This window comes from Globicephala melas, chromosome 17 (genome assembly GCF_963455315.2).
Source record: "Globicephala melas chromosome 17, mGloMel1.2, whole genome shotgun sequence".
In the NCBI taxonomy this organism is placed as follows: Eukaryota; Metazoa; Chordata; class Mammalia; order Artiodactyla; family Delphinidae; genus Globicephala; species Globicephala melas.
Genome location: NC_083330.1, coordinates 32,398,765 through 32,422,195, shown reverse-complemented (window position 1 = coordinate 32,422,195; position 23,431 = coordinate 32,398,765).

Here is a 23,431-nt window from a genome sequence, read left to right as displayed (position 1 = left end):
GAAGAAACACACAAATTCTTAGAAATGCACAACCTTCTGAGACGGAACTAGGAAGAAATAGAAAATATAAAGACACCAATCAGAAGCACTGAAATAGAGACCATGATTAAAAATCTTCCAACAAAAGCCCAGGACCAGATGGCTTCACAGGCGAGTTCTAGCAAACATTTAGAGAAGAGCTAACACCTATCCTTCTCAAACTCTTCCAAAACATAGCAGAGGGAGAAACATTCCCAAACTCATTCTACGAGGCCACCATCACCCTGATACCAAAACCAGACAAAGATGTCACAAAGAAAGAAAACTACAGGCCAATATCACTGATGAACATAGATGCAAAAATCCTCAACAAAATACTAGCAAACAGAATCCAACAGCACATTAAAAGGATCCTACACCATGATCAAGTGGGGTTTATCCCAGGAATGAAGGTATTCTTCAATATATGCAAATCAATCAATGCGATAAACCATATTAACAAACAGAAGGAGAAAAGCCGTATGATCATCTCAATAGATGCAGAAAAAGCTTTCAACAAAATTCAACAACGATTTATGATAAAAACCCTCCAGAAAGTAGGCATAGAGGGAACTTGCCTCAACATAATAAAGGCCATATATGACAAACCCACAGCCAACACCGTTTTCAATGGTGAAAAACTGAAACCATTTCCTCTAAGATCAGGAACAAGACAAGGTTGTTCACTCTCACCACTATTATTCAACATAGTTTTGGAAGTTCTAGCCACAGAAATCAGAGAAGAAAAAGAAATAAAAGGAATCTGAATTGGAATAGAAGAAGTAAAGCTGTCACTGTTTGCAGATGACATGATACTATACATAGAGAATCCTAAAGATGCACCAGAACACTACTAGAGCTAATCAATGAATTTGGTTATATAGCAGGATACAAAATAAATGAACAGAAATCTCTTGCATTCCTATACACTAATAATGAAAAATCTGAAACACAAATTAAGGAAACACTCCCATTTAACACTGCAACAAAAAGAATAAAATACCTAGGAATAAACCTACCTAAAGAGACAAAAGACCTTTATGCAGAAAACGGTAAGACACTGAGGAAAGAAATTAAACATGATACAAACAGATGGAGAGATATACCATGTTCTTGGATAGGAAGAATCAACATTGTGAAAATGACAATACTACCCACAGCAATCTACAGATTCAATGCAATACCTATCCAACTAGCAACGGCATTTTTCACAGAATTAGAACAAAAAATTTCACAATTTGTATGGAAACACAAAAGACCCTGAATACCAAAAGCAATCTTGAGAAAGAAAAACAGAGCTAGAGGAATTACAATCCCAGGCCTCAGACTATATTACAAAGGTACAGTAACCAAGACAGTATGGTACTGGCACAAAGACAGAAATATACATCAATGGATCAGGATAGAAAGCCCAGAGAGAAACCCACGCACATATGGTCACCTTATTTTTCATAAAGGAGGCAAGAATATACAATGGAGAAAAGACAGCCTCTTCAATAATGGCGCTGGGAAAACTGGACAGCTACATTTAAAAGAATGAAATTAGAACACTCCCTAACACCATACACAAAAATAAACTCAAAATGGATTAAAGACCTAAATGTAAGACCAGACGCTATAAAACTCTTAGAGGAAAACAGGCAGAATACTCTATGACATAAATCACAGCAAGATCCTTTCTGACCCACCTCCTAGAGAAATGGAAATAAAAACAAAAATAAACAAATGGGACCTAATGAAACTTAAAAGCTTTTGCACAGCAAAGGAAACCATAAACAAGATGAAAAGACAATCCTGAGAATGGGAGAAAATATTTGCAAATGAAGAAACTGACAAAGGATTAATCTCAAAATATACAAGCAGCTCATGCAGCTCAACATCAAAAAAACAAACAAGCCAATCCCAAAATGGGCAGAAGCCCTAAACAGACATTTCTCCAAAGAAAATATACAGATTGACAACAAACCCATGAAAGGATGTTCAACATCACTAATCATTAGAGAAATGCAAATCAAAAGTGCAATGAGGTATCACCTCACACCGGTCAGAATGGCCATCATCAAAAAAATCTACAAACAATAAATGCTGGAGAGGGTGTGGAGAAAAGGGAACACTCTTGTACTGTTGGTGGGAATGTAAATTGATACAGTCACTATGGAGAACGGTATGTCGGGTCCTTAAAAAACTAAAAATAGGACTACCATACGACCCAGCAATCCCAGTGCTGGGCATATAACCTGAAAAAAATCATCATTCAAAAAGAGACATGTACCAGAATGTTCTTTGATGCTCTATTTACAATAGCCAGGACATGGAAGCATCCTAAGTGTCCAGCGACAGATGAATGGATAATGAAGATGTGGCACATATATACAATGGAATATTACTCAGCTGTAAAGAAAAACAAAATTGAGTTATTCATAGTGAGGTGGATTGACCTAGAGTCTGTCATACAAAGTGAAGTAAGTCAGAAAGAGAAAAACAAATCCCATATGCTAACACATATATATGGAATCTAAAAAAAAAAGAAAGAAAGAAAGAAAAAATGGTTCTGAAGAACCTAGGGGCAGGACAGGAATAAATACGCAGACATAGAGAATGGACTTGAGGACATAGGAAGGGGGAAGGGTAAGCTGGGACAAAGAGAGAGTGGCATGGACATATATACACTACCAAATGTAAAATAGACAGCTAGTGGGAAGTAGCCACATAGCACAGGGAGATCAGCTCAGTGCTTTGTGACCACCTAGAGGGGTGAGATAGGGAGGGTGGGAGGGAGACACAAGAGGGAGGAGATGTGGGGATATATGTATATGTATAGCTGATTCACTTTGTTATAAAGTAGAAACTAACACACCATTGTAAAGCAATTATACTCCAATAAGGATATTTAAAAATAATAATAAATAAATAAAATGTGAATGACTGTTTTACATGTGGTTCATCACAAAATCATAAAAGTGCAATTCTCCATTGTATATGTTTAAGAATATATTCATGATGCTGACTAAGGTCCTCATATGACTGTGGCTTTGGTCTTGAAACATGGAGAAATTTTTTCTTGAATTTCTATCGAACACAACTACCCAGCTGCCATTAACAAGTGATGTGCAAAGTCAGAGAGGGTCAACGCTTATAGGATTTGGGAAAATTTTCTCCATTCTGTGAAGTGTTGAAGTCATTTATTGAACACCCACTAAGTGTAAAACAGGGCAGGATACTAAAATACTGAAAAAATGGACAACATACACTTTAAGTCTTCAAAGAGGTGATACTGACATTAAAATACGTGAAAATAACCAACAAAATGAAGAGTGCTATACTATCATTTTAGATAACAAATATGTGAGTTAAAATACATTTCTATGTGATCAAATATAAGCTGTTATTATTAAGGATTGACAACTATATTTGTATTGAGGAGAACTGTATTGAAGCAGCCTATGAACTTATTAATGGTTTATTGATTGATTGACTTATAGATCTTGGAAAGCAAAAATTTTCTTAAGGTCAAGTTGTAAAGGTAGGAAAGTAAAGACCATGTAGGATTTAAGATTGTGAAGAAGTTGAAAGACTTCCTAGGCAGATGAAATAGGGATATATTGGAATATAAGGAAAAGCACTTGTACTCCAGATGAGTGAATGCAGTTGGGTGAATGGATATTTGCTGTATGAAAGAAGTGGGGAGAACTACTGGAACTGGATTTTGGTGGATTAGAGTATGAGTATCTTGAATGCCAAGCTAGGGGATTGAGATTCCATCTGGCAGGCTGTTTTTGAAGGATGGCATGCTCAGGAAGCCAGGGCTGAGTAGTTCATTGCTAGTCATAGTCAGGGACTCAATCATTCAGCCTGGTTGTCTAATTTTTCTACTGCAGGAAATTCATATGAAGAAAGGTTGGGTGGAAGACTGTGACGGGCTGAAGACCACTTATCCTTACCCTTACTACTAAAATCACTAAAATGCTAAACCTTTAATGGAACAGCCTTCTGGCTTGACTAGGAACACTACTTCACAAAGAAAGGATGAAACCAAAAGGTTTATCCAACTCAGACCTAGAAGTGGGGAGAATGGTGGGAAGGCTGCAAATAGTCAATCATTTAATACTGAATGGAGAATTAAGGTCTCTAGTACTAACCTTTGGAGAAAAGTAAGAACAGAAAAGATAAGATTTGGAACACTCATTATTATTCCTGTTTTCATATAACAGGGTTTCTTGTCATCCAACTATTCGTTATCTACATCCTAATTTTAAGGTGTCTATAGATTCCAGCCCTTCTAAGTCAGCAAACTGCTCATCCTGTTTCAGAAAATTACTCACTGATGGATTCATAACATAAACATAATACTGTATAATAGAAATAAAATTCAAATCAACTTTAAAGTGAAATTCTGAATTTTAAAGATATAATATCATGAAGCCATTGTAAATAATACCAGAGATCTGCTGGGTTAAACATACAAAGCCATTGATAAATGAGGATGTGCAGTTAACAATTTAAAAAAGAGATACAATAGAAGTAAAAGAAAAAACAATTGAGTATCAAATAATTAAGAGAAGGCCTTGGAAAACTGTTGAATTTTTACCAGAATTAGCCTGTTTGAGCTGCTAACATTGAACATGCAAGGAAGGACAGTTTACTGTCCCATAAACCAGTTTTGCTGAAATAATCACTCGAAACAGAATGTAATTCTTTTTTTTAATTGTAGCACTTGTGCTTAATTAAAATTTAACCTAAATTTTACTGGCTATAAGAGAAAATATACTGGATTCGTTTATATAATAACATATTTTGACATAAATTTCAAATGAAAATTATTTTCAAATGTATTTTCAATTACTCTTCAATCACTATTTACAGATGATTTTAAGTATATGGATTTTTTTTTTCATGTACAAATCATCCTTGAAAAATAAGGATTCTTTTACTTGAGTAGGACTTATCTTAATCCAGAGATCAGATCTAGGTCCAATAGACAAAATTTTAAAACTTAAAATTTTCTAAGAGTAAAAGGCACTTAAAAAGTTAAAACCTCCTAACAGACCAGCATTCCGACTATAGAATCAGCTGATTTATGGGTAGTGAGCATTTTGTTACCAAAATACTCATCCACAGCTGAGTGAGCCTATAGCATGGATACATGGTAGATTTCTGTACCAGAAATTGGATGAGCTTGTGTGTGGATCTCCTTCCAAATGCTAAGATTTCAAGGGCTTAACTGACACCAGAACAGCATTTTCCAAAGTTGCTAGAAACAAAGAGTCCTTTAAAATGTTCCACTGACAAAGGGTTGTAGAGCCAAATAAAGTTTAAAAACACTTCAGACCAAACTCTACTTAACAGTGAAATTCACAGAGCACATTATAGCTCATTCCACATCTCAAAAGTCCTCCAGTCACGAAACATGTTTAAATTTCCTGAACCCAGGATTTCTCAAGTTTATTTTACTACAAAATCCTTTTTCTTACTTTTTTTTTCTTTTTTGTTGACTTCACATTCACTAATGTCCCATGGGAGCATAGGTGCTATTCAAAATATTTAACAAACTTCAAGTGAAGGCACTAAACAATCAGAAGGCTGTCTGACTAATTAGAATGACCATAAAACTAGTGTTCTTTGGATCACTATTTAGAGGAAAAATCTGGTTTAAAACTGAGATCTTAAATGATAATCTAACGCCATCAATCTACAAAGTTGCCTTAATTAGTAGGGGTTTTTTTTCTTTTTTTTGGTTACAGTTGCTGGACTTAAAATGTAGCTGATATAATGTAAATCATTTCAAAAAGGTCAAATGTATGATGTCACATGTTCTCTAGCATCAAATCCATTTCACTAAGTCTAAAATAATCTTTCAAGAGACGCAATATTTTTTTAACCCTGGAAGGTTCGGTTCTAACCTTAAAACAACTTAAAGACACTTTTCAAAACTAAACTAAAAATTGAAAAAATAAATAATAAGTAGAAAAGGGCAAGAGCTAAAGTAAGAGACATTTTCACTGGCCATTCAAAAAATTCTCTTCTTAAATCTGATTTTTAAAAATTAATAGAAAAGACTGGCAATTAACTTATTTTCCCTGGTGACCACTGCCTGTTTGGGGTGATACAAACATTTACCTAGATAACTGTGCTTTAGGAGTAATAAGAATTATATTTTTGGTCTCTGTCCCAGTTTCTGCCAGAGTTTCTAAAACCCTTGGGATTTCCTAAGTGATGAGATGATAATGGTGTCTTTTGTTATGTTAACAAGGTGATCTTTGGAAAGCACCTAAGGATGGAAGCAGGCAGCCTGTGGAGCCAACCTTGTGATTAGAGGTTGGAACTTTCAGTCCCACCCCCTTGCCCTCAGGGCGGGGAACAGCCACTCAAGATTGAGCTCAATCGCCCATGGCCAATGAGTTATTCAGTCACGCCTGTGTACTGAAGCCTCCATAAACCCCCAAGGACAGGGTTCAGGGAGCTTCCCAGTTGGTGAGCACATGGAGATTTGGGGAGAGTGGGCTCCATGCTTTCTCTCCATACCTCGTCCTATACATGTTTTCTATCTGGCTGTTGCTGAGTTTTATCATTTTATAATACACCGGTTAATCTAGTTAATATAATATTGCTGTGAGTTCTATGAGTCACTTGGGCAAATTAATTAAAGCTAAGAAGGGGGTAGTTGGAACCTCTGATCTGTGGTACAAGGGTCAGAAGAACAGGTGACAACATAATACTTGGTGACTGACACCTGAAGTGTGTGTGTGCATTCCTGCTGGACTGAGCCCTTAACATGTGAGATCTGATGCTATCTATAGGTAGATAGTGCCAGAATTGAGTTGAATTATAGGACACCCAGCCGTTTGAGCACTGCTACGCTCTCTCAGTGGAAATGGGGTGCTCAGGACCACTTAATGCTTTCCAGGCTCTGGCTTCTGTGAATTCATGACAACAGTACCCTCTGAAACATACACATGTACCTTTGCCACAAAAAACTTCTGATAGACACATAAGAAATTAATAAAAGTTGCTAAGAAAGGGGGCAAGGGACCTAACGTTGGTTGGATGAGGGGCAAAAATATTCCAGAAGGAATTACTACTACTATTTATCTTTTGATAGTATGTGATTTTTAAATATGCGATATCATTAGATTTTCCAAATACAAATAAACAAGATAATTATCATTTTTTAAAAAAAGGCTGAAGAAAATGTAGTTTTATATACTTCAGAAAAAAGAAAATTGAAGGAGGATTTGATTATAGCGTTCAGTAGGCCAAGAAATGTGAATAAAGAAAGAATTACTATAAAGGGGCCAGAAAAATGATTTAGGAGACAAGACTTTAGGAGACACTTTCTGATAAGCAGAGCAGTAACTCTTGCCCATTTCCTTTGTTTTTGGCCAGGAATGGTTAAAGGCTCCTGTGACAGGGCTACAAGGGGAGTAGTGTCCACATCAAGTGGATAGCTTAGATCCTGATACCAACTACTGGAAATTATCCAGGGCCCAGGAAAGAAGTACTGGTAAGCTGCAGTTGCCAGCACGGTGCTTGGTAGATGTAAATATTTGTGGGTCTGCTAAATTAACGGTAAGACTATAATTCATAATATCTTGCACACAAACTAGATTGGTAAGTTTTCAGTGGATGACTTTATTACCATTCCGAACTCAGTTAGATGGAACAGTACTCCTCAATGATTGAGAAATCAATCTTCCTCAATCTTCATGTATCACCATCTGCAAACATTGCTCTCTCTCACAGATTACCTGCCTTTAGCTATGGATGAGATAGTGAGATGCATTCCATTCTCCTCTTCCTGGACACACAGAACAATGACCTTTTCTAACCTCCCTTGGAGCCAGGCAGAGGTCAAGTTTTTGCATTCTTGTTGAAAGGGTATGGGTCTACCACTTTCAGGCCTGGCCAGGAGATATTATGCATGATTGCCCATGTTCCCTTCTGCTGTAGTTTAGGTAGTCATGCATTTAAGACAACACCTCAAGGTGGAGGGGGCATGGGTTCCTGATTCACTACTTGAAAGCAATCTGCTAAGAATGAACCACCTAATTCACACTGGTCTCTGACAAGAGAAATAAACATTTATTAAGTTAAGACACTTGGCTTTCAGGAGTGTTTGTTAGACTACCTAGCATCAATTACCTTGAGTAATTCATTGCTAAATTGGTACACCGGTAATAACCACGGACTAGTGATGAGTCTACTTAATTCCAATCCTCTCCATTTCTCATTGCTGATTTACTCTATACTCACCAGAAATTATTTTTCATAGGACTTCCTGATGACCATGTCAGTCTAGAATTATCCATAGTACCTCTATGTCTATCTCTTCCCCCAATTCAACTTCCCAGTAGGGGACCTGGCATTACCCCTCTGTGTAGATACAACCATGGAGGATCAGGTCCTAACGAGATCGTATCTAGAAGGGCCCTGTTCTGCAAGGTTTATGGTTTATTTTGCTATACCTTGGATTCATATGTTGGTTTAAAATAAAAAGTGACATGATTTCTGAAGGTTGAAGCTGAGTGGCTGAACCAAATTTCTATAATCAAGTTAACATATATTTTCCCCGAGTCTGTACTAGGTCATTTCTTAAAAATTATTTTTTCTATCCTATGAATCTATATGTTTACATAAGCATTAGCTATTATTCCCAACGTCTATGTTATGGACGGAAAATAGGATTCTTCTCGTGTCCCAACTCAAATCAAACAGTAAAGCATTGTTTACATTATACAAGGTTTACATTGCACAGGACTGTTTATATTCTACAAGGATCCTGAGGTCATGTCTAGACCCAATGGGAAAAAATGTCATAATAGATTAGTAAGGACTGTAATGAAGATGGAAGGGGAAAGTGGTGGCATATGTGCTAGGCATTTATTTCCCTAACTGAGGTCATTTCCGTGTCATGTATCACAATGCTACTGTAGTTGCTCATGTGCTGCAACCAACTGCCCACCCACCACCCATCTAACATTTTTGAGGACTTAATCTGTGCCAAGGACTCTACTCTCTGCCTGAAATGCAAGTGAAAAATACAACCCAGGTCTTTCCTGAAAGAGCACATAAAGGAAGACTGATCTCTGAATAGTAAGTGACACAAGATAATGGCTGAATGGGTGGTTTCTTTTATCGTGCACTTGCAGGATAGAAAGCAGAGAGGAAAATAGCTCCAAAGAGTTGGACAGTTATATTATCATTGATTTTCCAGTGACCACCAATTAAAGGGCATGCTTAGCAGCTAGAAATGAGGACCTCATTAGATGACTACAAGAGCCAGACACTTTCCCCTAAACTCTCAGTTCCATTTTCATTTCATGAAGAGACAGCTTGGGAAGTCAGAGGTCACGCTCTTGTCTGTCCACAACAGGGATGATTTAAGGCACCGGTAAGCTCCTGCTGAGCTGCCACCCAAAGTCATACGACTGTGAATCATGGCGGGATATAATGACTTGGGCAACATTCTTTCCTGCAAATACGTACAAGATGGATGATGAATAGTATTGAAGTATAATATATGGTGCCAATCATGAATTTAAATTCCCTCAGAAATGGAGGAGAAACAATTAGCAAAGGGCATTCTTGACTTCGTTGAGCAGCAATGCCTCTCTGACTCCTGAGACACTCATTTTCAGCAGTCAGGCCACAAGATGTGTCTTCAATTTCTGCAAAATCTAGTTCTAGCTAGATTTTGGGCACTAATGGGAACATGATCTTAATGGATGTCTCATGTTTGTCATGCAGTGTGGCTGTGGAAGTTAATGGGATGGAGTCAACAAAAAAGACAGGTCCTTTTTAACAGCATTCTTTATATCTGTTCAATCTTGTCACTACCATAGTGTCCTACTAAAAGGACATTTCAGGGATTGTGTGAGGCCTGGTACAGTTTGTTTTTATAGTCAGAGTGGGTCAGCGGATGGAGAATCACATGAGAGAAAACAAGAGGATGAGGTGCTATTCCTGGCTCCGGCTTCACCTCAGAGAATGACCTTGGCAGAAGCACTTAACCTCACTTTGAATCTTTGAACCTCAGTTTTCTCATCTGTGAAATGAGGAAAGAACATCTGCCCCTTTGCTCCCTCTCAGGGTTGTTGGAGGATTAAACAGATCAGGGCTATAACCTGAACTACGGTGAACCCATGAGGAAAAAAATTAGACATCACTTAACTATATAATATTCTTTTTAATCATTACTAATTTCCAAAGGTGAAGCAAACCTTGTTAAAAAAAATATGTAAGCTGATTGTTTTTCTGGAAACAAAATAAAGGCTCAACTAGGAACCCTGCATTAAAAAAGAGAACCTGAAATGCACATTCCAAATCTACTTCGAGACAGAAAGACCCCCAAATTCCTTCCAGTTTCCTAAGATTTTTCCACTGTAATTTTTTTCGTTATTGTCTTCTTCATAAAACGTTAGTTATATTTTGGGGGTTTGCTATTGCACAGTTTAGCGTATATAAGGAAATCGTCTTTCCAATTCACTAATAAAAAAGGGAGTACAGGAGAGAAGAAGGAAGAGAGGGAAGGAGGAAGGAATAAACAGAGAACAAACCCACGTGGCTAGAAGAAACTGACCTGAGAAGACAAAACAATTCATAATTTAAAATACTATATAATACAAATGAAGTTAAAGATGTGTTTGCCCAGAAGAGGACTGACTTGAAGTAAACTGATATGATTTGCTGGATAACACCCTGTATTTCCCTGCTTTAGTGAAACAGTCAGTCATAGAAGAGCTCTATCTATGGGGAAATTATGACAGAAATAATCTTCATTTCTCCATGATTCTTTAAAACCAAATTGGACTTTATTCCTTCTTATTTCTCTCTCAAACTCCACTCCTCAACATAGAAAATAGCATTCTGGAATGACTTAGAATTAGAGATCAGTCAATATTTCATGATTTTAAGGTTCTTCATTAGGAACAATGTGAATTTGGGCCCAATAATCCTAATCCTAGCTTTTTCTTTAGTTCTATAGTTCTATTAGGCCATGTTGTTAGAGCACTGTTTACACTTATTGCCAATAGTCTCTGGATTGGAGGTCAAACTGTCACTTACCTTCTTCAGCATACCCTTCAATGATTAAATGCCCCCAAGGACTTTTAAGAATCATTTTCATCTTGTAAATATTTTTAAATTGACATCTTAACTTTATAGTTGCTTCCCCTGTGAGGAAAAGAGACTAGGGTGATGGAGGGTTTTTGGTTCTTACTTTGTATTTTTCAAGTACTTATTACTTTTTAAATTAAAATCAAGGAACCAGCACAAGAATGCTAGTAAGGTATAAGTGAGATGTAATGCTTGGTGTGCATAAGGATTCAATAGTCCACCGTGAGAGTGCAGCCTGTTGAACAACCTCAGTGATAAGTGGGAACCACTTGTCCAAGACTATTTTATTTAAGATGCAATACTCATTTCTATCCCCTTCAATACATTTTAAGTACCCCAAGCTAGAATAATGGGGCTAGAGGTGCAAGAAGAATATTATACCAAACAGGGGCAATATAAAAAAACATTACAATCAAATTTTCCTTATTAAAAATATAAGTCAAAAACCTAAATACACTATTATTCCACAGAGTTTTAAGGTATATTAAAAACATTGTGATAGGATGTTTCAAAAATTATGGTACAATACCCTTCTGACACCCTCATTCCTGAGTCACCACTTCAGCAGGACTGGGTTTGGCATACTCAACCCACATGATGAGACAATAGCAAAAGAGCTTGATGGCTCAGTTGCCGAGAACTAGCCCACTAGGTTCTGAAGACAAGTGGACCAGGTGCTCCCACTGTCCAAGCCAACCACCAAACCTGTGAGTGAGGCTGTCTCAGACCAGCTCTCACTCAGCTGATCCATCAGTTGACTAAAACTGCATGAAGGAGCCCAGATAAAACCAAAAGTAAAACACTACCCAGATGAATCCAGTCCCAAATGGCCAAGTAATTGCTATTTTAAGCCACTAAGGTTTTGTTGTTGTTGTTTTGTTTTTCTTATCTTTACGGGAGTATAATTTCTTTACAATGGTGTGTTAGTTTCTGCTTTATAACAAAGTGAATCAGTTATACATATGTTCCCATATCTCTTCCCTCTTGTGTCTCCCTCCCTCCCACCCTCCCTATCCAACCCCTCTAGGTGGTCACAAAGCACCAAGCTGATCTCCCTAAGCCACTAAGTTTTGAGGTGGTTTGTAATGCAGCAAAAGCTAATCTATACTATAATACGATTTGGTCAAGTGGGTTTATCCTTGAGAATGCACGGTTGGTTCAGTATCAGCCAGTCAAATCATGTGATTCCCTGTATTAGTTAAATAAAAGGAGAAAATCATATCATCATGCTTTTTAGATAGGAGAGATAAAAAGCATCCCATGAGGTTCAAAATCTATTGGGTAGGGTAAATTTTATAAAACTAGATTCAAATAATAACTATCTTTCCTTGATAAAGGCTATATACCAAAAATACATGGCACATGTATACACTAACAAAAATTATTATACTACTAATTTTTTTTAAAAATTACCATTTCCTTTAAGGAGAGAATTGAGATAAAGATTTCTAACATTACTGGTCTATTGGAACCGACCTTTTTGGAGCTGTGTATTGAGAGAAATAGAAAGAGAGAGAAGGTTTAGAAGAATATAGATAAAAATGTCATATTTATAGATTGTTTTGATTATGTATGTCATTGGAAACACAGGAAAATCAATAAGCTATTAAATCTAAGAAAAGAGCTCAACATAGGGGCTGGAAAAAAATTAATACACCAAAATCAATTGTGTTCCTCCATAGCATCAATATCTAGATACAATACAAGATGAATTTACCATAGTAACAAAACCTATAGAGAGTATGGGGTTTCACCTAATAAATTATGCAGAAAATCTTCATAATGAAAACTTTATTAGAGGACACATGAGTAAAAGAAATATATATCACAGGTATGGATGAGTTGACTTACTATAATAATATAAATGTCCTTATATTAATCTATAAAATTAAATGCAACTGTAATAAAAGGCCAAGCTCGTTTGTATTTTTTTTTTTTTGAGGGACAGCATAAAAAAGTGATTCTAAAATGTCTCTGGGGGACTTCCCTGGTGGCGCAGTGGTTGAGAATCCGCCTGCCAATGGAGGGAACATGGGTTCAATCCCTGGTCCAGGAAGATCCCACATGCCACGGAGCAACTAAGCTGGTGCACCACAACTGCTGAGCCTGCACTCTAGAGCCCACGAGCCACAACTGCTGAAGCCCACGAGCCTGGAGCCTGTGCTCCTCAACAACGGAAGACACTGCAATGACAAGCCTGTGCACCACAACAAAGAGTAGCCTCCTGCCCCACCCCTCGCTGCAACTAGACAAAGCTCACATGCAGCAATGAAGACCCAATGCAGCCAAAAAAAAAGAAAAAAAAAGAGCAGATTGCTCTATCTTCTATAAAAAAATTAAAATAAAATAAAATAAAATAAAATGTATCTGGAAGAATAAAGTTCTCCATACAGCTAAGGTAGTTTTGAAAAATAAGCTCAAAATGGAGAATGTGCCCTACACATTAAGATATATTGGGAAGTCATGATAGATAAGAACTGTGTGATGCCCTTGGAAGAAACAGCAAACAAGAAAACAAATCAAACAGGTGGCCTAGAAATAGAGCTATATACAGATAGGAAGTTGGCACATGAAAGAGATGGAATTATAGTCCAATGGAGGAAGCTGAATTACAGCTTTTGGGGAAACAGTCTCATTTTAAAAAGAGAGATGAGACTGGATCTTAACCTAGTGATATCACTTATGTTGTACCCAGTCCTATATAGCTCACCTAATCTTCACAAGAAAATCCACAAGGCATAAACTATTATCCTCATTTTACAGGTGGAAAAACTGAGGTATGAGAGATAAAATGACTAGCCTAAAAAGTACATGGTGGAGCTGGAACTTAAACCCCACAGAAATCATTCTATTAACCATTATGTTATATAATTCCACCTAATGTACAAAACTAAAATACAATAGTTTTAATATCTAAATGTGAAATATAAAATCTAGAGAGAATAAAAGAAATTGCAAGGTAATATATTTGTGATTTCAGGGTAAGAGATGAAATAGATCTTTGAAAAATAAAGAAGCATACATTGTATGAAGCAAAAGTGATGAATTTAACTATATATTAAAATTATAAATTTATTAATATAAAAAATCTGATTTAAAAAAATGGGCAGAAGAGCTGAATAGACATTTTTCCAAAGAAAACATACAGATGGCCAACAGGCACATGAAAAGATGCTCAACATCACTAGCCATCAGGGAAATGCAAATCAAAACCACAATGAGAGATCACCTCACACATGTCAGAATGGCTATCATAAAAAAGAACAAAACTAACAAGCCTTGCCGAGGATGTGGAGAAAAGGGAACCCTGGTACACTGTTGGTGGGAATGTTAACTGATGTAGCCACTAGAGGGGTGGGATAGGGAGAGTGGGAGGGAGACACAAGAGGAAGAAGATATGGGGACATATGTATATGTATAGCTGACTCGCTTTGTTATAAAGTGTTAGAAACTAACACACCATTGTAAAGCAACTATACTCCAATAAAGATGTTAATAAAAACAAAAACAAAACAGAACTACCATATAATCCAGTAATTCCACTCCTGGGTATATATCTGAAGAAAACAGAAACACTGATTTGAAAAGATGCATGCACCCACATCCAGTGTTTATAACAGCATTGTTTACAATAGCCAAGATATGGAAGCAACCCAAGTGTCCATCAACAGATAAATGAATAAAGAATACGTGCCATATATACACAATGGAACACTGCTCAGCCATAAAAAATGATTAAATTGTGTCATTTGCAACAACATAGATGGACCTGGAGGGTATTATGCTAGTGAAATAAGTCAGACAAAGACAAATACTGTAATGATATCACTTATAAGTAGAATCTAAAAAATAAGACAAATGAATGAATACAACAAAACAGAAACAGATTCACAGATATACAAAACAATCTAGTGGTTACCAGTGGGGAGAGGGAAGCAAAAGGGGCAAGATACAGGCTGGGAATTAGGAAGTGCAGACAACTATGTATAAAATAAATGAGATACAAAGATATATTGTAGGGCATAGCCAATATTTTATAGTAACTTTCAATGGAGCATAATCTATAAAAATATTGAATCACCATGTTGTACACCTGAAATTAACATAATATTGTAAATCAATTATACTTTAATAAAAAATTAGAATTTTATGTACAATAAAGGATACCAAAGTCAGACTGAAAAACAGTTGATGGGTAGAAGACATATACATTATCTAAAACCTAACAAAGGACTCAACATCTGAATACAAAAACTTCTACATCTCTAAAGACACACAATACTCAATAGAAAAATGAGCGAAGGTCATGATAGGCAATTCATAGAATGGAAAACATGAATAGCAAGAAAGTATATGAAGACCTAACTTTTCTAGAATCAGAGCAATGCAGAATTAAAACACCTTACTTCATATGAATCCACACATGCCAAATTTCCAGAAGTTAAAGTGCAAATTATGCTGTGGAGCAACTCCGCCTGCGCGCCACAACTACTGAGCCTGCGCTCTAGAGCCTGGGAGCCACAACTACTGAGCCTGCGCGCCTAGAGCCTGTGCTCCGCAACAAGAGAAGCCACTGCAATGAGAAGCCTGCGCACCGCAATGAAGAGTAGACCCCGCTCGCTGCAACTAGAGAGAGCCTCAGTGTAGCAACGAAGACCCAATGCAGCCAAAAATAAATAAATTGATTAATTTTTAAAAGTGCAGATTAACAGCATGTGGTGACAAAGGATATGGCAAGAGAGAAATTCCAAGTATTGCTGGTGAGGGGAAAATGGTACAGCTATTCCAGGGAGGAATCTGTGAAATAAGGCATATATATGACTTCTACCTCAGCCATTCCACGGCTGCACTGTTACTCTGCACTGTTACTCAAGGGGACATGTGGAAAGAGTGTATTAATGCTTTATGGTGGACATAAAGTGTTGAAAATAGCCTAAGTATGTATCACCAGGGTAATGGATAAGCAAAACATGGTATTAACATATGGTGGAATATTAGACAGTGGCCAGAAGCAATAATTTCTATGGAGCAACACAAATTTTAAAACAATAACTTTGTGTAGAAAAAATAAAAGAATAGGATGTGATTTTTAGTCGATACTACTTTTGCAAAAATTAGAAAATACAAAACAATTCCGTATTTCAAATATATACATATGTTTAAAATAACTATGAAAGGTGAGTTGGGAAATTACATATTAAATGGCCCAAATGGTGCTATATAGGGGAAAATAAAGGAAATAAATCTGGCAGAGGAACGTCGGGGCCAAAACCAATCTTAAAAGTATTAGAAAATAGAGTGACCATACACACTGATGATAGAGTGACATGAACTGAGGCATATGGTCCCTTTTGAGTAAATGCCTTAAATACAAACTAAAAAAATAATGTCATAAGATTTGCAAGTACTATAAAAATATTTAGCATTATTGCAGTAGATAGTAGAAATATATAACCTTTCAACTTAAATAAAAACAAGACTGATGAAATATCATCTTTGTTCCCATGTCATCCATGCTAAGGAAGAAATAATAAATCAGCTTTTAAGATAGAATTTTTTACAATGAGAGATAAAAAACAAACAAAAAGAAACCCTAACTGTTTATCCCATGAAGGGAGAAAAAAACAATTTGAAAAGTCAGAGTAGAACTCTCTGAGGACAATATTTAACATCAATTTTTGTAAAACAGAATTTTAAGAAGCTGGTTTTGAATTGTTTATAGAGTTTCTAATTAGCATGCTGAGGAAATACAGGGTCCATCTTAATCCAGAAGCAAATAAACAGTTCTGACTCTTAAAATTCTAGGCTCTAGAGTAGGTGCGTGCTGGTGTGCTGGTGTGTATGTGTGTGTGTGTGCACGTTTGCTGTGTGTTTTCAATAAACTCAAGAGTACATAAGGGTGTATGTTATTACATTGTAACAATTCTTGAGCAAGTCTATCTGAAGGTCAGTAGCAAACAAGTAGATGCCGCTTGGGTGGCCCCCCAAACTCTCAGGTAATGCGCAGATCTGGCTTGGCAATCATGTTCTGCCTTTAGACATAATGCATTTTTATGTTCTTGTTAGCATTGAAAGACTAACTTGAATATTCTGCAACTGATGAAATGGACAACAGAGCAGTAACCTAGAGTTTACACGTATTTGGGGCAGTAAAACTTTAGTTCTAGATTTAACTTGGATTTTAGTCCTAATTTAACTTGGATTTTCTACAACGCATTTTTTTCCTATAAACTGGAGGTATATACCACCATAATCCTAAAAAACCTGTGACTTTGGGCTTCAGGGGTCTAAGCCTTCTCTCTAAGTGACTGAAAGGTACAACTGGATATTAGACCTGTCTAAAAATTGTCCTTTTCTGTCCTCACATACAAGGGTTCAGCTTGATTTTTGGATAGCTGTCAGTAAAAAAAAAAAAATGTGCCAAGAGCTAATGCCTTTTGCTACAAGACAAAACAACTTCTCCTGGACATGCAGTAATAGGAGGCAATGCCATGTGTTGGAAGCATGCACATATTTTATGATAGATATTAATCTGGAGGTTAACAGCTAGGTGCTCTGGTTGAAGTAGTTTCTTTCAAACACACATATAATGTTAACCCACTTTGTAACAAAGCCTTCAACATTTCATATGCAAATTCGTTTTTCTTTCTAGTTTAAGCCCAAGGAAATCCCTATAAATCTTATCTCCAAAGAGAAAATATAAAGAATTCATAAGATTAAAGAGTTCTTATCAATTGTATAAAAAACTAGAAATGTACTAACTAGATAAAAATGTAGATGTCTAAGAGAACGTCCAACAAATAGAAAAGTAGAGGACTGCACTGAGATTGCAATCCTGAGAAAAATACATTATTTCTCAATGAAGAAGTAAAAAGAGATAGTATAAATTAAAGCCAGAAGAAAATTTAAAACCTACAAAAATACGAGTCAATACAAAGTTAAAAACCCATGAATTTTACTATATACCCAAAGGCTTCACAAAAGATCTCATGAATATCACAAATTAAAATAAAACAAACAAAAGCCAGAAATATTGTTTTCCCCAAATTGTACTACTACCTGCTTATTGCTTCAGTGGTAAGAAGAAAAATTATCTTCAAATAGTTAAATTGTATACCTACTTATATTTTAACTCTTAGGTGGATCTTGTTATATAATATATATGATCTTTAAAGAAAACTTGTTGATTGTTTATTTTGGCATCTCTTAGGAAATTCCTATTAGATAAATCTCCTTAGATAACTCTTAAATAAAAATAGATGCAAATATAGTATGTTTCATATCATTCATTTTAGACCTCTAAGAGTTGGAAAAGCTCAACCTGGAGAAGAAACTAGTTTTATTGAGGGAAGAAACTAATTTCCAGTTTAGAAGAGGAGGGATTATCCCATTTCTGTAGAGGACGCAATCAGGAAGATACAAAAAGAATGATCCTTGCCTAGTGCTAAGGCCAGAACTACTGTGCATATTGTACCAGATCTTGTAAAAACAGTCACTGTGCTGGCACTCACAGGCCTGGGTCATGGTGTGTTCAACAATAAAACTTTGTTCCAAAGGATGGAACTCCTTCGGGCCAAAAAGCTTTCACCTGTATTCCATTAACCTCACTGTTTTGTTATGGGAAATGCATTTATTTTTTGAAATGACATTGAAATATATCCTTAAAAGAACACTTTAGTGTGACCGCCTGGAGGGGTGGGATAGGGAGGGTGGGAGGGAGGGTGACGCAAGCGGGAAGAGATATGGGAACATATGTATATATATAACTGATTCATTTTGTTGTGAAGCTGAAACTAACATACCATTGTAAAGCAATTATGCTCCAATAAAGGTGTTTAAAAAAAAAAAAAATAGTATAAAAAAAAAAAAAAAAAAAAAAAAAAGAACACTTTAGGTCTCAACAAGATTCTCTTCTCTTTCAGCCAACACATTACCTTTTAGAAATCAACAGTCTACTTCTTTCTTTAAATCATCACATTTCAAAGCTGTAGCAGCTAATAAATGTTAATGTAATTTTTCCAAAACTGCAATCTCCCTAAATTTCTATGCTGTCTTCTTTATCCTGTCTTTTCAAGGTAACGGTATCTTTCCAGTTTTCTTAGCATTATCAGGATTACGGATTTTGTTCATTGTTAAAGTTCGTTATTTATGGACATAAGTTAATGTAAATGCAAAAATATCTCGTATTATTCACAAGCTGGCTGACTTAAATAACTTGCTCTAAAAACAACTTTACTGCTCTCCAATCTGTTCAAATGCACGGAAATATAAATTCAGGATGATGTGGCTTTTCTGCAATACTTTCTTTTCAGGCTGCAGTCTACATGACAGCATTATATCTTATCCTTGCTGCTGTTGTTGTTCAATCTATAAAATCTCTCTTGAAGACCCCCAAAACAGCTTGTAATTTAAACTTTTACTTTTGGTGACTCACTGTTTTCAAATTGCCATCTCTGACCATATCCCCCTTCCAGGGGAATTTATGCAGACTCTTAACCCATAATTGCTTTACTCTTTACCTCTATTTCTGGGTTCTTAAATTAACTCTTACATCAGTGTTCTTCATTAATCAAATTATTTTTTCTTAGGAACTTTCCCTGGAAGTAAGTTCATGCTATTTTTGACAAGCAAACATTTGACCTCTGAAAGAATTCTTATGGAAATGGGTTTATATCCCAAATGCACCACCAAAAATCTTTGTGACCTTGCATAAACGTCCCTTACCATTTCAGGTGCTATCTTTGCTTGACTCCAAAGGGAACTGATTAAAACTATAAGCATCTAGCTGTTATGCACTTTTGTCTCAGTTTGGTCAATGAAACTCTCAAAAATCCATCAGATTTTCATTATTTTTTATCATTAGCCTGTTTGTGTAAAATAAGTTACCATTTATGGAGCCAGTGTTCTCCTTTATTCCGGCATCCAATCATTGTAAATATTTCTCATGGACACATTCTTAGAAGGCCTATGAATAACCTGGCCTCTTACTGATTCTCCCTTTTGGAGTCTTACTAGCCAGACTTCCCCAATAACTTTCAGAGAGAGTTTTCCCCCTTTCCGGGTCTTCTTTTTGACTTCTACACGCCATAGAACTTTCAAAAGTCATCACACCAATACTAATATTACCACATACCCTCCAAAAAGCTCCAAGCTGTTTATGCCTATTCATTAAGTTAATACTTTATCAAAACTTGTCCAATTGAGTAGTTTTAGCACAGATATTTTACACATTTTAGCACAGACATGCTCTGTTTAAGGCTGACAGATCCATTAGGAATTAACTTTCTGGTACATTTTCCCTCTGACATTTTCCTCACAACTGCGTTTCCTCATAACTGGGCCATCAGTTATCTCTTGCCTATAGAAGGCAGATAAGAGAAAAGAAAGCTAAGCGAGAAAAGATATGTAAATAGACTAGCACAATATTGGACACATAATAAGTATTCAATAAATGATAGCAAGTATTCTTACCCTTATCCTCACATTAGTTTATATGTATTAAAAACTGATTACTGGACTCAACTCTTACTTCCATTTCTCACTAGATCCTCACAGAAACCTTGGAGGAAGCGAGGTTTTATCCCCATTTTACAGGTTGGGAGACTGCAGCCTAGAGGGCTTAAGTACCTTAACTGAAGTCATATAGTCAAGAAATAAGCCTATATTTGTCACAATCACTTGCCCATGCTTTGACGTGACACCACCACCCATCATTTACCCAGCTTCACCAAGGTACTACTAAATTTTTTACTCTTATTCTCCTCTCTTTGCTTCATACTGCCATTGTCACCAGCCCAGTCAAATTCACTTTTAATTTTCCAATGTTAATGAAGGGAGTAGAAGGTGGAAATTGAGGTTAAAGGAGGAAACTTTAATGTTATTCAAGGATGACTTCATCTTAACTTCCAGCCTTCGTTTGCCCATTCTCTGCTCCAGTCACACACAGAGTATTTGCTATCTCTTCCATAAGTCTTGACTTTTCTCGTCTTTATGCCACTTTTCTTTTCTCCATTTGCAATGAATCTCCCTTTCCCTTGGTTCTTCACCATTTCTTACTCCATACTCTCCATTAAAATTCAAATCTACCTTTAAAGCCCAATTCATATACCAGTTCTGTCCTGCAGTCTCCTGGATCTGCCAAGTCAGAACTAACCACTTGCTCCTCCGTGCTCCTGCAATGGCAATGATGTTAGAAGGGTGAGTGATTTTACAGCTCGCTCACCACCTACGGGAAATATGTCCTATTTGCCCTTCCACATCCTTTCTCCACCCAACCCTATATGGATGGCTTGCATGGCCTATCTTAGTAAGTGTCCTTGCTCTGGCTTCTGTTTGGCTCAGAAATGAAGAGTACCAATAGAAGATTGTAGGGAATGAAGGAGGGGACTCAAGTTAGGGTATTAATTCTTGCCAAATTGCTGGGAGTTGGCTGCATCCCCCAACTAACATATAGTGCTTCTCTGTGGGGCATCACAGCATCTTTGGGGAGGACTCTCTCTCCAGCAAGGCTTCCTTTCTCTTTCATCTCCTATAAAGTAGCCACACTTTTACTGAACCCAGGGCACTACACTATCTCTTGATTCTCTACAGTGGGCTCAATTTATCCTTATTGATGTACCCCTGATTTCCTGCTGAGACCCTGTCTGATGAACTTCGTAATATGCTCTTCTAAGCTGTTAATTTTACAAACCACATTATTACACTTATTAGAAGAATGTCTTCAGGATATGTCAGTAAGCTCTGATTGATGATAATGGTAAACAGCTAGAATTTATGGAACATAAAGCATGCTTTGGTTACTCTCTTGAGTACACCGTATGCATTATTCTAATTAATTAAAATCACTATTAGCTAAGCAAGGCACACAGATGCTAAGAGGTTCCCAGAAGTAACTTGCTCATGGTCACCCCAGTGTCTCAGTAGTGTTTAGGACTCAGATCTGTCCAAAGCCTAAACCTTAAGTTCTAGGTCTAAGCAGTGGGTCTAAAACTTGAGTATGCATCAGCATCACCAAGAGAGCTTGCTGAAACAGGTAGTGGGCCCCACCCCGAGAGTGTCTGAGTCTGTAGGTCTGGAGCAGGGCCCAAGACTTTCACTTCTAAAAATTCCTACGTGCAGCTGATGTGCTGGTCTGGGTACCAGACTTTGAGAACCACTAGTCCAAGCATTTTAGGTCCAGAATTTCAGGTGTTAGAATAATTTTCTGGTGATAAATGTCGAAAAAGAAAGCACTGCATTTTCCTGTTTGTAAGGAGGTAATACATTCAATGTTAAAGAGTCAATAATGGGGCTAAGTATCTAAGAAAGAAGAGTTATTCTCCAGGAAGATGGGAGGAGATGGACATTCTAAGGACAGGAATGCCCTTTCAGGAAACTTGCAAAGGGAACAGAAAAATAACATAGTAAGGTTCTGCTATCCAGTGTTCACAGAACATGAGTGGGATACTCTTGACTGTAAAATGGGAAGCCAACTTTTGCTCACCATATACATACCTTATTCAGTACAAATGTTTATTAAGAATCTCCAAAAGCTAGACACTAGGCATCAGGGCTACACTGATAGAGCAGATAAAGTGCCTGGCCTCACGGAGCTTGTGCTTCAGAGGATGTACATCAGCTAGACAGACTGAATGATGCATACTATATTGGGTTCACACTTCGTCTCAAGAAAAACATATATCCATAGACGTGATCCAGGAGTCAAATGACAAAAGACCTAGCCTCAAAGTGAGTGTTAATTTCATTAAATGGTAGGTAAAAATTATTTTATATGGCGAGATAGGCTCTGCTTAAAAGACATTATTCCTCCAAACGTATTATTCAAGTCAGCTTATAAACCTGTGACTTTTTCTAGGAGAAATGTTGCCTTCTTTCCCAAGAAGGGAGCAGTAGGGGTCGGGGTGGAAAGTTTCATCATCAGAGGCACAGTCTCACTACTACTGCTCAGCTCTAATTCGCAACCTTCTGAATGGTTTCCAGACTAAGTAATTTAGCAAAGTGATGAAGAAAAAATGGCCCATTAATCTTATGATGCGTGTTATAACTTCACTCTGGGTTTAGCATAGGAAAAACATTATTTGCATTGATTAGATATATGATTTATGGCTGCATATATTATTCACTCTGAAGATTCTAAAATTATTAGCTGGGTTGACATGATGAACTGCACAGGAGTACTTCTAGATGACATCTCAATGTCATCTGTTACTCACATCATATAGGTCTAGGAATCAATATGTATTTTACTCAATATGAGATCTTATTCCAAACACCAAAATATGCCTGTTTTTATTCGATGGTT